This window comes from Astatotilapia calliptera, chromosome 16, assembly GCF_964374335.1.
Source record: "Astatotilapia calliptera chromosome 16, fAstCal68.1, whole genome shotgun sequence".
In the NCBI taxonomy this organism is placed as follows: domain Eukaryota; kingdom Metazoa; phylum Chordata; class Actinopteri; order Cichliformes; family Cichlidae; genus Astatotilapia; species Astatotilapia calliptera.
In genome coordinates, this window is record NC_137437.1 from 23,408,358 (window position 1) to 23,426,524 (window position 18,167).

Here is an 18,167-nt window from a genome sequence, read left to right on the forward strand (position 1 = left end):
TGTTATGATCGGATATGGGTCGCATAGGGTCAAAAAAGTCGGATTTGATGTGCTTTCGCCTACAGTGTGAACGTAGCCTAAGAAGAATTATTGCTTAACAAGAATGACAATTAGTCTGACTACTCTCACAACCCAAAGATACACTGTAACATTAAGTTAAAGATGCTGTGCTCTTTCACGTCCACATCCACTTTAATGGCTCTTTAATTGTATTTTAGTAGAAAGACTTTTTTTAAACTAAAAACAAAATTCACATTGCTTATTAGGTCTTGTAAAACCTATTTACTGGCTGAGCTGTGGTCAGACTTTCTGCGAATATGACTCAACATTTAACATAACATCAGCTCGGCCCAGTGCTTTTTCTAGGAAAAACCTCTGAGTCTTCTTTAATGATCTTGTTACTTCGAGGACACTGAACCTTTCTAAAAACTCACTGACGTCTCCTTCCACCAACCTCTGGTGCTAGAGCGCTGTCTGTTTTGCCCTGGTGCCTTTTGAAAACGAACCCACATTTCTGTGGGAGTGAAAAACCGAAAGGTGCTCAGTGGAAATTGGCAAAATTTAAATGACGAGGAAAATCATGCTGGGAAGAATCTGTACTGCATCTGTGAATTATCTGTGAATTTCTCACAGCAGTCACTCCCAAAGTGACTTATGTCAGTGATTCTAGCTGTGGGGCCAGCAATTTTGCGGTGTTATGCCTCTTACTGGCACAAAAATGCAGATTCTAAATTAAGCACTGGGCGTGGGGGTGGGGGGTGGGGGGTGGGGGGGGTGTTACTTCACTCACGTACACTAAACAGTAAAATGTTTTTCTCCCTTCTAACAATATAGAGGTTTATTTATTTGTCAGGCATTCAGCATTTGCTTGGCTTTTCCCCACTTAATTCGTGGTCAGTGAACTTGACCCCTGGAGTCTTTTACAGCATTTGAATGCAGATATCTTATAAATTTCAGCCCATGCAATAGGTTTGTGCCTCAGTTTTGGTGAAGGTGTGGTTTCAGTATTTTCTTTTTTTTGCTGTTGCTTACCACTAACTTGCTGATAGATACGTTTAAATGTGTCATGTGGTCTAAATATGGTGACTTCTGGCCAACGTAAATATACCCAAAACACTAACACACTCCAACACAGTAACACATTAAGTGACACCATTGCCGTCTCCATTTATACACGTGTATGGTGCTGACCACACTCTCAATCGCTCGGTCTTCTGCTCCTGCCTTGTCACAAAAACGTGCCCCCACAGAATGCGACATGTGATAGCAGAGAGTTGCAAATAAACTCATTACAGCTGCATCTGGGTCAGTGTACTGAGATAACACTCTAAAATGTGCAAGTTAACAGAACTGAAAAAGTTCATAAAAACAGAGATTATGCAGGCAGTTACGGCACACAGTACTCTTTAGATTCAACAGCTGCGTGTGGGCAAATTTGGAAATATGCATAAAAATGACTTTGTCAGACAACTAGATTTAGCAAAAAACTGCTTTTATCTTGTAAGCCTGAAACATTATAAGACTACATGTGCACAGTCCCACTGCTCACACTGACAGTAAGCCATACTGCTGTGAAACCCCTGTTTAATCTTATTCGTTAAACTCGAATCCTTCCAGGCCAGAAAATGGGCACAAACTCTAAGGCCTGTTTGAATGTACATGCTTTTTTTTTTTTTTTTTTTTAATTTAGACCATTCTGCACAGTTTAAATAAAATATAATTAAAAACAAAACTGTGTTCTTCCTGCCAACAGATACAGACACCAATAGCTGGATAAAATGAATCAAATGTGGAAAAGCTCTCAGTTGAGCTTCTCTTTTTTAAATCTACATTTTGATACCAAGCTCATCTTCATACTTTTACATTTTAATAGCCACAAATGTAGCTTATTGCTGTGAAATAGAAAGAAAAACTGTTATATAGAACATCTAAACACCAGTGTGGACACTGATGAATCTCTAGGTCCTGAATTAGTTGTTGCCGTTTGTTTTTTTTAAATACTTAAAATGTGAAGGTTCACAGAGGGTCTCAGGATCAATAGAGCTGCAGATGAGAACTACTGACACTAATCACAAGGAATAGGATGTTCCCCTTTAAAGTTTAGTAAATTAGGTACAAGGAACAACTTGTGCCAAAAGAAAATTTTCACAAGCTAATCAGGCAATTTAGAAACAAACTGCAAAGAGAGCACCAATTGTTTAACAAATGAAAAATGGGCAATTAATTTTCCCCAGGGCTCACATGTTTTGGAGGGTCCCACCAATTGGCTTATAAAGAAATAAAATGAAGACTTCGCAGAATTGAGTTTAGATTATTGGTGCAGTCTTCCACAGTAGTCTCAGTTTCTCACATGGCCCTTTGAGAAAAATTAAATAAGCGGGTCAGGTTAGATGCACAAGTGGATTTTCTATGGAATGACCTTGATAGCATTAATCAATGCTAAGAAAGCAAATGATCTGTAATCAACTCTCCTTAATTCAAATGTTTTTATGCAATACTTAATTACTTCACTACCTGTAACCTGTCTGTAACTTGTCCGTAACCTGAGAGTTACAGATCATTCCCAATCATGTGACTTTTGTTGACAATAAACAATTTAAATAAAGTTTCGTCTGGCTACTTATTAATACAGATATCATTTGTTTGCACACTGGTCAAAGAGTTTCACAGCTTACAACATGTCTTCCTCCAACTGTACCTCTCAGTCTTTATTTTAAAAATGAACTGCAGACAGACGTGTAGAAGCAGAACATCCACATCCAGAGGCTAAACTTTAATGCACAAATCTCAGGGTGCTGCAGATAAGCTTGACAATGTTACAAAACAGGCTCAAAGGAGAAAGATATCTGATTTGCTGCAGGGCTGCAGGAGCTGAGCAGATGATGAGATGAACTGGTGGAATTTTGTGTGTGTGTGTGTGTGTGTGTGTGTGTGTGTGCGTGCGTGTGCACTTCTTAAATCCGAGTCTGTGAATTGAAAGGCTCTCTTTTAGTCAGCTTGTTCGGCTCTTTATGAGGCTGACTCATTTGTTTCCTCCGGCTTGTCAAACCGTCGCTGAGGCAAGCTTGTCAGTTACCATGGGAACAATAGTCAAGTCCTTTTCAGCCACTGGTAAATATTCCCAAATAATAACTCTTCGTTTTCACAAACATAATTTAGATTATATCGCTGTAAGTCAGAGGTTGGATACAACGCAACATGATGTGTGCCAGCATTTGTTCTCCTTCGTATGTCTTTAGCACCGCAATGTTAAAATGGTTTTCAAAGAAAATAAGCAGAAAATGATCAAGAAACGAGCAATGAACAAGACGGTCATGAATATCAACACTACAAACAATGTGAACAACATAATGCAGTATACATCTATGCACTTACCTCAGTGTCCCAGAACTCAAATCTCCGCTGGGAGATGCAAATGGTTCTCCACAGTGTCACACATCTGTCACTCACTGAGGGTCACCTGCAACAACAAGAAAAGAAGAGACCCATCAATCACCATCACAGGAGAATCATCCTCAAGACATTTAACTACAGTCGTACTGTTTAAAATTACTGTCGTCGATGATGGTGAACAGTGTCTATCCATAATTTCCCCAGAGATTTCATAAATGTGTTTGACCCATCTTTGCTGGCATTGGCTAGAATTTAAAAAAATTTAAACATTAGTGCTATCCTCATTAGAAACTGACATCCAAACAGACGATGCAGTGTAAGCAACATGCTAGTCAGTCAAGCAAGTAACTTGGGGTGACACAGAATAAATCAATGTAGGAATGGAAATTTCTGAAATGTTAGCAACCTTTAAACAGCCCCATTTTTATCACTTAAATTTTTAGTTTAGTTGCTTTTGTTTAGAAACACCTGTGTATGGCTTTACAGATGTCACAATTCAATTCATCCATCCATCCATTTGCTTCCGCTTATCCTTTCCAGGGTCGCGGGGAGTACTGGAGCCCATCCCAGCTGTCATAGGGCGAGAGGCGGGGTACACCCTGGACAGGTCGCCAGTCTGTCGCAGGGCTAACACATAGAGACACAGACAACCATTCGCACTCACATTCACTCACAGATTCACACCTATGGGCAATTTAGATTGACCAATTAACCTATCCCCACTAACTGCATGTCTTTGGACTGTGGGAGGAAGCCGGAGTACCCGGAGAGAACCCATGCAAACACGGGGAGAACATGCAAACTCCACACAGAAAGACCCCGGCCTTATGGTGGAATTGAACTCAGGACCTTCTTGCTGTGCAGCAACAATTCAATTCAATTTTATTTATATAGCGCCAAATCACAACAACAGTCGCCTCAAGGCGCTTTATATTGTAAGGTAGACCCTACAATAATACATACAGAGAAAAACCCAACAATCAATATAACAGGAAAATATTCTGCAAATCACAAGCTCACAAGTCCAATACTCATATGGTCAATAATCTGCCAGCCCAAATGATTATAAAACCTGGTACTAAAGGTTTGCAAAAATAAAACAACAGGGACGACCTTGCGGGGTTAATCTAATGGCCACTTGAGGCTGGCTCCAAGAGAGAGCCAATCCCCACAGACTGTCATGTTAACTTTAGAGAATTGAAAAGCATGTTTACAGCCTAGTACAAAGAGAGGTTGGTCTCTATGGATAATAAACACCTTTACAACAACCTGACAGTGAGTGAATCTTTATTTTAAAACTCTTCTTGGATACCGGGGTCAGAGGCACGGCCACCTTGTCATAGGTGCACCCACAGAAGGAGCTGTAGCTATCTTTGTGCTGTTACAGCATTATAATCAAATTATACTACAAATAATAAGGCCCGCTGCCTAGGGCTGCTCAATTAATCGAATTTTAATCACGATTACGATCTGGGCTTTCAACGATCATTAAAAATGACTGAGCCGATTATTAGCCCCTCCCTAATTTATCCGCGACACCTTAAAGGCCGGTCCGTGAAAATATTGTTGGGCATAAACCGGTCCGTGGCGCAAAAAAGGTTGGAGACCGCTGATTAAGAGGACCCGAGGGAAGCTCGGAAAGCTAAGCAGAAGTTATTTGGAGAGTGACTGATGTTGGTTGAAAAGAGAGTTTAAAAAAAAAAAAACTTCAGTGGTGTTGCACACTATTTTATATTATTTTTTTTAAGTCATTGTTAACCCTTTAAAGCCGGTCAGAGCTGCACGCTCCGTTTTGCGTAACTATTGTTAAATCCCTGTAGAACCTGAACTGTGTAAGCTAGCGCAATAATTTGTTTTGCATATGAAACCGGAGGAGTTGTACTTACATCTTATGCCATCAGCTTGTCCTCGGTCACGGTTTCGTTCCACATATAGCTTTGCAAAAATTGCATAAAAAGCGCTTGCAGGAACAAAAACATAATATTCCAGAAACACGCTTTGCCGTTCCTATCAGCTGTTCGTAACACTTCCCACAGTGAAATGATGCACATGCTGTTTTCTTTGCAAATTTGCATCATAGGATTGTTTTTTGTTTTTCCTGCAGTATATAAAAATTGCTGTATCTCCAAAATAAAACTATGAAGACACTCAAAATAAATTTCCTGTGGTGGGAAACTATTTTTTGCAACTTTATTGTATTTAAAGTTTTGAGGGATAAACCTCTTAAATTTCTCCAAGTAGAAATATATGTAAACAAAACAAAAGCGATTTTAAATTTTTTTTGTAGTTTATTGCACTTTTTTGCAATTTATGTAATTACTATGGACTTAATGCATACATATTATTAAAATATGGGCTATAACAGTTGTATTGATGTATAGCAACTTGAAATGCTCCCACAAATGGCACTACAGCATGTAAAAAAATAATATAAGCTCTGGTGGACTTGGTTCTATAGTAGGTCTTAAAGGGTTAAATAAATATCGTCAAATAATCGTGATCTCAATTTCAGTGAAAATAATCGTGATTATAATTTTTGCCATAATCGAGCAGCCCTACCGCTGCCTTATATAAACTGTACAAGATGTTTTTGCTGAAGTTTTGATGAGTTAAAATTTTGTATTTATTAATCTGCTGTCTAGCACTAATTAGGCTTTTGTTCATAAAATGGTAACAGTTCCAAAATAGCCCACGGTGCTGACCAAAACACTAATGGCTTCAAAATACCTAATCCGTAACTACCCAGGGTCGCCTTGGTTACGACCGCCTTTATAATATCTATGGCAAAAAAAATAAGATTCAGTTAACAATTCATTTTAATCAACATGTCAATTGTTTTCCAGTGTATTGCCTGTTTGGTCTATGACACGTCTGAAAACAAAAAAGCACATCCACAAGGAGTGACGTTAAACACCCATTTTGTCCAAAAAATGTCAGCAAACTGAGTCATCAACTTATCTTTTCTGCTCTAAAGATTGATGCTTTGTAGTAATTGCAAATAAACTCCAAAATGAGCAACAGCAAATGACTCAAGTGAGAGATATGCAGTCATGAAAATGGACAAAGCAGCTGACGATACGGAAACCAGGGGGACAGTTGCTACAACAGTTCACTAAAAGACACACAGCAATTGTGAGAAACATTTCTACTATGGAGAGATGCATTACCAACAAGCAAAATCATTTCTGTGTCATAATGGAAACCCGTGTGCATTTTTCTCTAGTACTTTTGAAGGTTATTTTGAGTCACGGCACAAGGAAATTTTCAAGCTCTTATTGTTGCATAGCAACAGTCAGCTGGCCAACTTGTTGTCCTCGCCTGCTAAAAATGCATCCTGAGGATCCACACCCATAACATTTCACTGCATTTGACAAAATAAATCATTGTTTAGTGACACGCAAAAAGGCCTCTGCAGATCCCTGAGAAGCAGAAAGAGCCACATCACCGAGCGACCCATTTGCTGTTAAGTATTTCGAACACAGCCTTGTGTTTATCTGACAGAGTCTTACATTAGCAATTCATCACTAAGAGCCAAGGCAGTCCCATCTGTCTGGGATGATGTGTGTACCCTCTCCACCTATTGTAAGCTCTAAAGAAGGTGTTTATTTTCCGTCACCAGATCGAGTATATTCATTCTGTATGACTCATCAAATCTAAGGGTAACAGCGGCTCCGGGTTGAGTGAATAGATCAAAGAGAGGGACAAGGACTGAATAATAGAATACAAACAAAATCTGTGACCTAAGTAGATTACATGTACGAGGACAGAAACGTGTTATATAAAGATAAGGTTTGAAAGATTTTATCATTAGTTCTTTAGAAACAGAAGTTAGAATAGTTCCCATTAAATGTGATCACTGTGTCTCACTGACTCTATATGGTATAAAACGCAGTATCTTCAACCCCAGGGTGGGTCTATAATAGTTTTTTCATTAACATGAAAGGACTTTATCAGGCCCTACCCAACACACAAGCTGCTCAGGAATATTTGAAGAACATGACATAATCCCAAGGCATTAATCTGGCCTCCAAACTTTAAAACTTTTAAACCAGCCAATTACAACAACACAAAATTAGCTGACACTTACTTGGGTGATTCCTCCCGTCTCCAACCATCTCATTCCCATATTTGCGTGTAAACTGTGCACTCCAGCCAGCCGTCACTGTTGGCTAAATATGTCATGCACCTAATGAGGTCCCGGCCAATGACAATAGGCAAACTTTCCTTGAAGGAATGCTCTTCCTCTATGCAAGACCTGCTCATTGTCCTTTGGCGGGGCTCACAAGGGATCAGTAGTGTGCCAACCCATCCTGTTTACAACGCTTCCAATCTTGTGTCACAATTCCTGTGCTCAACACTCTGCTAAACAGTGCATACAGCTAAAACAAAACCAACTAACCAACCTATTAAACTACACTAAGTAATTTGTGCACTTTGTTCCAAGACAGACCAGTTAACACACAACACGCTCCACTGTAAATTTGCAATGAGGCAAATAAAAGTTAACATTTTATTTGAACTTTTATTTGATAAAAAACTAAAAGCTCAGCTATTCAATGGAAAGTAAAAAAAGAAAAAAAGAAGTTAATTCAGGCATGTCTGACATTAAGTACTGGAGAGCAAAGCTGCCATGTGGAAGTCTCGACTCTCATGTAACTAACAAACCCCCCAAACCCCAGTTTTAAGTTGTTCAGCCTTGTAATTCAACAACACACATTACCCCTATTACCCTAACTCAGAAGCTGCAAGGAGTCCTGCATCATTTTAGCATGTGGAAGGAGTCACAAGGGTTCACAGCAGTCGTCAGATTGCACAGTGCTACAGACATGAGGGCGGCTCCATAAAGCTATACTAAGTTAAACGCTGATGCTTTGAAATTCAAACTTATATGTGTTTTGCTAAAGATACCAAGTTAAGATTGATTGGGATGTAAAAAGTTTTGCAGTTTACGGTGTAATAGACTAGAGTACAGAATTTGTAAAAATGGTCTGAGGACTTTTTTCTTAATATTTATAATAATCTTACTATAATGATCGTAGTGTGCATATGCATGTATACATGTCTGAATGCCTGTTCCTCAACTCCTCCTAGACGTGTTAATCAGTCTGGTTTATATAATTATTGTAGGGTCTTTAGCTTACAAGATAAAGCACCTTTAGGAGACTATTGTTGTGATTTGGGACTATAAATACATATTTTTTTAAATTGCTTTGAATTGGGTGAAACGTACTATATAAAACTGCTAGGGTACCAGGATAATCAGCATATAAACTAATTCCCCAAAGCTATATAAAAAACTCACATCCTTACAAATGATATACTTTAGATGACCTCAAAACAAACTGCAACATTACAACTACTTCATGTGTATGTTGTTGAAATTATGTGACATTTGTAAATACGTTTTTGCTAGCCATTTTTGTGATCTCACTATATTCGCTGATATAATGAAGATAAATGGTAACCTGATGAAATAACATGCGTGTCCATATAACTAGCAAAAACCTCCTCTATTTGATAAAAATATTGCAAGAGTTTAGTCTCAACAGAAGAATATTTTATTAAAATCCTCACAGTATTAAGGTGAAAGAGTGATTTCATTCACATCACCTGTTACAACTTAGAAAGCTGAGTAGCCTAGTCACACAGACATACTCTGTGAAACCTGGAATCTCTGAGTCTAAACACTGTGCCCATAGGCTAAGCTTTCAAATGAAAAAACCATCTTAAAATCTGTCAAGCTGGTAAAATCCAAAAACAACATAATCTTAAATGCTGGGTCAAAGCTGCTGTGTGTGCCATGAGCCGTCTCCTCTCCTGTACTGACTGGATGGACGTACACGGCTAACAGATGCAACACTGAGACGTGTTCAACCCTAATGGACAAACACGTTTATGACATTAAGTAATGAGTATGTGTGCCATCTGTGTTTATTTTACTGTCTTAATACGTAAACCCTTTAAACTTGAGTTTTACTGATGGGCAATATACTGTACAACCGATGATTGTGTCAGTAAAATAACAGGAGACACATGGGCGACAATGCGTGACATGAAAAAACACACAACCTTAGGAACTTGACGCCTTAGCAGCTGTGTGTACAATAGCCATCATTCACTACAGACAGATGAATCACACAGGTTTCCGTGACTGAGAGACTTATTAAACCAATGTCAACAAACGCAAGGTTAAAGCCACACAAGGTACAGAGAGCCACTCTTTGCACTCGGAGCAGGGGAGACAAGATCAGCACTCAAGAGCGTTACAGTTATTCTGTCCTGGTTATAATCAACAGCAGAAACAAACTATGCTTGTTTGTGTAAACAAAGATAAACTAATCAGCTTGGACTTTTTGGCGACACAGTTTCTATTTTTTCTAGCAAGTGATGGCAGCTTTGTTGTTTTTGCTGCTGAATGAATCCCTGTTGACGAGCAGTCATGAACAGACCCAATCAGACAATCAGACTTTTTCAATGAGCATGCCGAGGAAAGAATTTTCAACTTTTTTGGAAATTTAAAAAAAAATAAATAAATTCACAACCAAGTCAAGGTAGATGTGCTACAAATTTATCTTTCACCACATGCTACAAACATATGTTGGAAAGTGAGGGTTCAAAACAGACTTTAGAACCATCTGCAACAAAAAGGAGAAACAGAAATGTTTTCACAACAGATGCAAATGTTCGAGTAGCGTTAGCCAGCAGTGTGAAAACTGGGTGCAGTACCTTTAAGTAGAACTTGCAAAGTCCTAACACTCTGGCAAAAATGTAAGTCATGTTCTGCAGATACTGTGACAAGTGGTTTGTGATCACACCAGTAGTTTCTTTCATCTACACCACCAGCATTTCAACTTAATATGAGCCAGCAGCTGTAATCAAAACTGATAAACACCCACAAAGTTCAGTAATTCAAATATTCAGTGTCCATTTTGAAAAGCGGATTTCAGTCACTATCCGGTCGTTCAGTGATGACGTGACGAATCCTACTTCCAGGCCTAAAGTAGTCTGCGTTTAATATGGCTTTTGTGTTGTTAACATGTTTAATGTTTTGTATTTTCTTCTATTTAATCTCAAAAAGCTCCTAAAACAGTCAGTGATCACTGTTGACCTCCCTCGGCTTTTATTACCGCTAATCATTTATTTAAGCTCAGTTTTTAAAACCTTAGGATGTAACTACAGCCCAGCCCATGCAGCAGTATATGAATGACTAACCTCGTATTGTGGATGGATTATCTCAGTTGTTCTCCTGGCTGACGTTTGGTCCTTTTACAGCATCCTGCCATGCGATTACATTTGTTCCTGACCACCGAGAACACTCACGTTAACTTTTATCGAGTGGGAAAAAAGTTAGCTTGTTTATATTATGCTAACATAGCTGTGTCGCTAGCGGTCACGTAGCACATCATTATATACCAGCTAGCCAAACTTCAGTAACCTTACAAACGTCACTGCTGTTTAGTTTTCTGTCTTCATTTATGCTGGAAGTGATAACAGAGCTGTACGTTTTAATTTGTTTCCAAAACCCCGCAGTCAAGACATGCTATACTGTATTTAGATAGAAGCTAGCGAGCTAACTTCCTGCTAACTTCTAACTCTGTTAAATGTCATAAATTCCGTTTTCATGGATGCCTGGATGTTAAACTCAATTGTTACACCTGGTAGAGCAGAACGCTGATCATTTTATTAAAGATGAAAGACTTTAGACAGTTTTTCAACTCTCAGTAAGCCCATAGTGATCGTTTGATATATGGACCTGCAGCTGAGTTTAGGCCCAGACACGGCTAGTGACGTCAGACTTAACGACCGGATAACTTCATCAAGCAAAGCAGTGTTTCCCAACACCAAATACCAACAGCCTTCCAAGTATTTTTGGTGAGTCATTAACATTTTGATTATGCCACCATCAACCTACAAGTGGGCAACTCCCCTTGCTCCAACTTTGGCAGCTATTTGGATTACAGTTGGGTTTAAGCTGGCTCACTCCCACAATTATGGCAGACTTTGATATCAAGCAGCTGCTTCTCCAGAGAGGATCTCATCTGAAAGTTAGACTTCAGCTATAGCTTGTTGAAATGCAGCTGGAGTTAATAGTCTTTATTCTGCTGAGGAGATCTGTGAGCCACAGGATCACGCCACAGTAGGTAGGGAACTCCTTTGGTACACTGAACCCATCAAGAGCAAAGCAGAAAAAAGATTATAATTCCCAACTGTAGGCTAAGATGTTAGAGTCCATTTGGTGGACTCGCTTAAGAGGCAGCTAATACTACTGCTCAATGATTTATCTGTCACAAAGAGGAGAAATTTCTAAATGGTATTATTTAATAATGATTCGTTTTTAAAACGCCTTTGCTGATGCACATGCAAATGTATCTATGGGAAATATGGTAAAGGAGGCGAGCTCATGCTTACAGGCTGTTTGCCATTTTAATATTTGCACAGGTAAGTTATCAGGCAAGAGCAAATTGGGATTACTGTTTGCTTTCACTCTGTTGTAATCTAATCTAATCAAATTCTTGATACTCATGAAGAGGTAGGTGTAATTGAGTTTTTTGCATTACCTATTTCACTTTATGACACTAAAACTTATTTCTCATGGCAAGGGTGCATTTCTTTTCGTCATATAAAAAAAACAAAAAAAAAAAACAACAACACCTCTACTCATCCTAAAAGTGAAGTAAAACTTGATATGAAACATAATCAAAGTCAAGAACACATGTGAACCAAAGTCATAAATGCTATGTGAGAAATAGTGACACATCCCCCAAAAAATGGGGGACAAGAAAAAAAATTCCCTAAACGGAGGCTGCACACATATGAGTACTTGTTTCAACTTCTCTGCCCTAAATGAGCTGGGCCAGGTTTCAACAGTCCAACACTGGGGACGTTTCAAGGTCAGCTTAGCTCAGTCAGCCATGAATTATTGAACCTGAGCAAGCTGTCTCTCCCTGCAGTTTGGCCCCCTTCTAACGCCATCCTTTTGCCTTCAAGTTTGCTCGCTATGACCATAACAAATGACATCATTACCAGCGACCGTTTAATGATCTCTGTTGTGTACATTTCCTTTGCTTTAAAAATCTGTTTAGCAAGAAAGTCAGAACCCAGAGTCAAATACAGTCTATGTTTCGACCATCAGTACAAACAGATATTCTCCAATCAACTCCAATTATACTCTAGTACCATTATATAGTTTTGTAAAGATAGTCTAGAGAGGCTTAATCCGGTTGTTCAGTCTGACGTCACTAGCCGTGTCTGGACCTAAACTCTGCTGCAGGTCCATATATCAAACGATCACTATGGGCTTACTGAGAGTTGAAAAACTGTCTAAAGTCTTTCATCTTTAATAAAATGATCAGCGTTCTGCTCTACCAGGTGTAACAATTGAGTTTAACATCCAGGCATCCATGAAAACGGAATTTATGACATTTAACGGAGTTAGAAGTTAGCAGGGAGTTAGCTAGCTAGCTTAATAATAATAATAATAATGGATTGGATTTATATAGCGCTTTTCAAGGCACCCAAAGCGCTTTACAATACCACTATTCATTCACTCTCACATTCATACACTGGTGGAGGCAAGCTACAGTTGTAGCCACAGCTGCCCTGGGGCAGACTGACAGAAGCGAGGCTGCCATATCGCGCCATCGGCCCCTCTGGCCAACACCAGTAGGCAAGTAGGGTAAAGTGTCTTGCCCAGGGACACAACGACCAGGACAGAGAGCCCAGGGATCGAACCGGCGACCTTCCGGTTACAGATGCGATTCCCAACCCCCTGAGCCACGGTCGCCTTTATAAGCTTCTATCTAAATACAATATAGCATGTCCTGACTGCGGGGTTTTGGAAACAAATTCAAACGTACAGCTCTGTTATCACTTCCAGCATAAATGAAGACAGAAAACTAAACAGCAGTGACGTTTGTAGGGTTACTGAAGTTTGGCTAGCTGGTATATAATGATGTGCTACGTGACCGCTAACGACACAGCTATGTTAGCATAATATAAACAAGCTAACTTTTTTCCCACTCGATAAAAGTTAACGTGAGTGTTCTCGGTGGTCAGGAACAAATGTAATCGCATGGCAGGATGCTGTAAAAGGACCAAACGTCAGCCAGGAGAACAACTGAGATAATCCATCCACAATACGAGGTTAGTCATTCATATACTGCTGCATGGGCTGGGCTGTAGTTACATCCTAAGGTTTTAAAAACTGAGCTTAAATAAATGATTAGCGGTAATAAAAGCCGAGGGAGGTCAACAGTGATCACTGACTGTTTTAGGAGCTTTTTGAGATCAAATAGAAGAAAATACATAACATTAAACATGTTAACAACACAAAAGCCATATTAAACGCAGACTACTTTAGGCCCGGAAGTAGGATTCGTCATGTCATCACTGAACAACCGGATAGCTGGTTTAGACTAAACATTTACACACATCTCAGACAAAGCTGGTACAGGGAGTATTTTTTCCTCTGAGATAATTTCCCTTAAGATAGATGGACTGGATGAATACAATGATCTATAAGAACTGTTTTGCCTATTTTTAGGTCGTCAACGTACTACGTGTTTCAAGTTAGGCTATTTTTGTACTAATACTGTGCAAAGAGAATGATCAGTCACAACCTTGCCCATTAACATGCAGCAAAATTCAAATCACTGACGTTACCAGATGACTAAAATGTTCCTCGTTGGTGCTCATTATTATCACAGACTTTATCCAGACATTTTCCCTTGGTAGGTGGATTAACTCTAATACCTGACTATGGTGGGGCAATCTGGTATAATCTCCCTGTGCCTATACTGTAACTGTAACTCCAGCCTGCCACTCACCTGCAGAGTAGGCTGTCCACTCAGGAATGGAATAAGTTTATTTATAGTTAAAAAACAAAACAAAAAAACAACCTAAAGCCCTTTTCCCCAGTCTGCACAGAATGATAGCCACATACAGTTTGAAGAGAGAGGGGCAGACAGGTAAACACACGCCTCTGCGGGACACTAACTGACCAAAAGGACATTTTGGTGAGTAAAGGTCACTAAGAAGCAGGCAACAATGACTAAAAGATCAATGTGCTCCTGTGCAAATCAATACCGCTACCCCTCGGACACGTGGACAGAGTCACAACTACCTACTTCTTTAACAGATGAAATATATATATATAGCAGGCAGATATTAATAGAAAGAAAAAAAAAATACAGGTGTGAATAATAGGAGAGGTAGAGAAAGTGAAAAATTGGCTGCCATTTCTCCCTCATTCTCTCCCCTCATCTCTCATAGGCCAGGCAAAGGGGAACTGAGGCGTACGCACATCCTGGGCTAAAATTAGCTCTGCTGCAGCTGCAGGGCCAGACGTGTTGGGATGGGCCCGTGCATCTAAGTCCACACACACACGCACCCACGCGTACACACACACACACACACACACAGAGAGGTTCCACCAATTAGACAGGGTGAACCACAACACACAACAACACAGGTGACTGCCAACGGCATCCAGCCCCCATCCTGTGCTCATCAAACTGAGACACACAAATGCTTTCAATGCAAATGTTGTGTGTACACAAATCCAGACACAGGATAAACAGGTGCAGTCTGACAAGAGCAGGGTTCTCCATAGTGCCCGTTCAGTTTGATTCTTTACAGTGAATAATCTACAGTGAGTTTGAGTGAACATAATTTTTACACAGCTATTGCCTCTTTTTAAAGTAAATTCCACTATACTGTAGGGCAATTTCCTGTGAAGAAAGCGGAGTGGTACTGTTTATTTTATCATAAATAAAACATGTACCTTGAGGTGATATTCTTGAGATATCAGAAACAATTTTACTACACACAGAGACATGTATACAAGTGAGGAAATTACAGATATAGCAGAAACATCACCTGTTTAACAAAAATAAACAAATACTGATGGCCACCATTGCTACCCTGCAGTGTCACAGTAGATGCACCTATACATTTGAAAATCTTAGGTGATTTTCAGAAAACTTGACCCTGATCTTGACCTTGACTCCAAGGTCACTGATATTCAAACTCGTCCAAGATTTTTAGTACCTGCACCTATGGTATCAATTTGAAAGTCCTAAGTGACTTCCTTCTTCAGTTATCGAATTCACAAGATTTTCTCTAAATTTGACCTCTTACGTTGACCTTGACATCACTGAAATTTTTAATAAATGCACCAAGGGTATCAATTTCCAAAATCCACATCACCCTGTTCTTGAGTTATCGCATTCACAAATTCGGGTGTCTATGCTGTCTGCCCACCCACCCACACACCCAGCCCACCTGCACTGGTGAGTTCCACTGTAACATCTAAGGAAAAGCATTCAGCACAAACCATCTTACTAGGCCCATGTTGGCATATAGCACAGTGTTGGGCCAAAGCTATGCAGCCTTGGTTATCATCTGCCCCACAGATTACATTTTGCTCCATGCAACTTTGTCCTCATCCCTAAATGAAATTCAAGTTGACATGTCACTGTTTTGACACACTGCACATACAAGTGCAAAGGGTCCAAATGAGACACCCAGGAAGTGATTTTTTAAAAAATGCAACCAAGTGCAGCCCATCTCTACCAAGACTATCTTGAAGCCACTTCTAAATAACCGAGCTCCAGATCATATCTCCAAAAAAGATCTCAGATAAGGTTTTCAGGAAGCTCAAGTCCACCACTCACAGCTCGATCTTCACCACAACAGCATCCACAACACTACAGACTGTCTTAATCTGTCAGTCACCCTCATGCCTCTTCCCGTGATACTTGCGTCAGTACATCCAGGTCTTGTGAAAAAGAACCCAAAATAGTTGAGTTCCTCCACTTGAGGCCCACCCACTTCACACTCAGAAGCATACAGCTTCAATGCAAGCTATAGGTCATCAGCCAATGACGTTAACAGAACCATATCATCTGCAAAAGAGAGTAGAGATCTTGATTGTACCAGGTCTGTGGGCTTTCGTGGGCTTTTGCCCAGTCAGTCTATATGCGTTTTATTGAACTGGAAAATGCATGTAAACCACATTCTGGGGTATCCTATTGGGAGGCATGGTCACATTACCAGTAATAACTCAGACATGTTCCTCAGCAGAGTTTGACTCCACCAGCGCTGCCTCTTTTAATATAATAATAATGGTTAAATGGCCAACCTATTATTATTTTTAACATTTAACTACAAATAAGATCTTTGTCTATTATCTATTAATGGATAGATATAAGTGCAAAGCTACTTTGCAAAGCTGGCTTAGGGCTAGGCACCACTGTGCTCCAATGCACGAACACAAGCTACGTGTTAACATTACTCTGCACCACACAAATGCCTACTGTGCTGCATTACATTTACAATTGTAAAACAGGAGCCATGAGGTGGAGGAGAGTGCTTTTCTCAGTCACAAGTTCCCTGACATTTTAAATAAAGACACATGACCACTAATCCCACTACTGGCAGTGTTTTCAGAGCGTGTGTGTCATATATTTAATGTCACTCTAGTGAAATAGAGGAAAGCGCTCTACTGCTGTTTAAGCCCTCAGTCTTTTTAACAATGAGCAACTCTGAGCTTTCATGACATGCCAAGACCACTGGACTGCCCACAGGCTGAGACCGCAACCCGAGGATTTGGATCAGAGAACTTAGTCCCTGAACTTCCTTCCACCCCAGTCATACTGTATGATCGAGAACAATGTGGACCGCATTTTGGCTCCATTCATATCACTGCAGCAGACTCAAAGAAATTACATCAGCTGCGCATGGCACTGTTCTATGAAATCTGCAAGGGACTGTAGCCAAGTTAATAAGCATTAGCCTCAAAGATCTGGTCATTCTCTTGCTCAGTTACTTTAGGACCTACACATCTTAAAACAATCAGACTAAGTAAACCAATTTTACTGCATTTCAGAGTTTCTCTAAATGTATATTTCATGGGCAAGGTTTATATAAACCCTCCAGAAAACATCACAAGCCTCCACATTCTTCCTTATCGTTTCCATCATATCACAACAACAAATAACTGCCAATAATTCAAAGGCTCCTGGAATCAAACAAGCTTTGGCATCTGCTCAACTTCAGACAGGCGCTGAGTCGTGACTGGCAAGCTAAGCAGGAGAGCGGAAAGCTGACTGAAGGGAAGGTAAAGCCCAGCAGAGAACAGGAACTTCTAAGAATATGATGGCCGAACATTACTGGCCCTTGTCACCTCTCGGTCTCTACAACAGAGGAGGAATCCGAAGCAAAAACGTTTGCAAGCTCCCCCTTCTTAAGGACTTGCTGATTTCTGCTTTACTGTTAACTGATGACTGCACATCAGTTTATGCTTGCTGACAAAGTGTTATTTGTTTATGAGAAATGGAGCAACCAGACTAAACTGGAGATCACACTTAGTTGAATCAGTGCTAGAGCTAACACCACTAAGCCAGCTGTCTGCAGATGTAAGGATAATGCCTGATGTGAAGAAACAAACCCAGGGTGGTAAATTAGTGGGTGGAGGTTTCTGCTCTACTTGTGCTAAAACTTATTATTAAACTAGATGCCCCTCTATACGTAGTTAAATGTCTACCAATTTAAAGGTAGACATTATGGACTCCAGAAAACCCCAACAGTTGATCAAATAATTAGGGATTCACTCAACTATTCAACTGTTTGGATATTGTGTTGTTGTGTAAATATTGTGTTTTCAACTTCTGGATTGGGTATATGACATCTCTCTCACCTCTCAGAAGCGATGATCACCTTCAGGTCACCTAACTGTTTCTAATTAGTGACTTTGTCATCATCTATTAGCGACC

General features: G+C 39.9%; 1 protein-coding gene across 5 annotated transcripts in view; it reads right to left on the minus strand.

Annotated features, from left to right (window-relative positions):
• Positions 1 to 18,167, minus strand: part of LOC113007398 (hyccin 2) — a 49,891-nt gene that overhangs the window by 25,873 nt on the left and 5,851 nt on the right. For all 5 annotated transcript variants that reach the window (XM_026143924.2, XM_026143922.2, XM_026143923.2 and 2 more), the window contains one exon: positions 3,376 to 3,460. The gene's annotated coding sequence lies outside the window, so the exon portion shown is untranslated. The remainder of the gene's footprint in view (positions 1 to 3,375; positions 3,461 to 18,167) is intronic.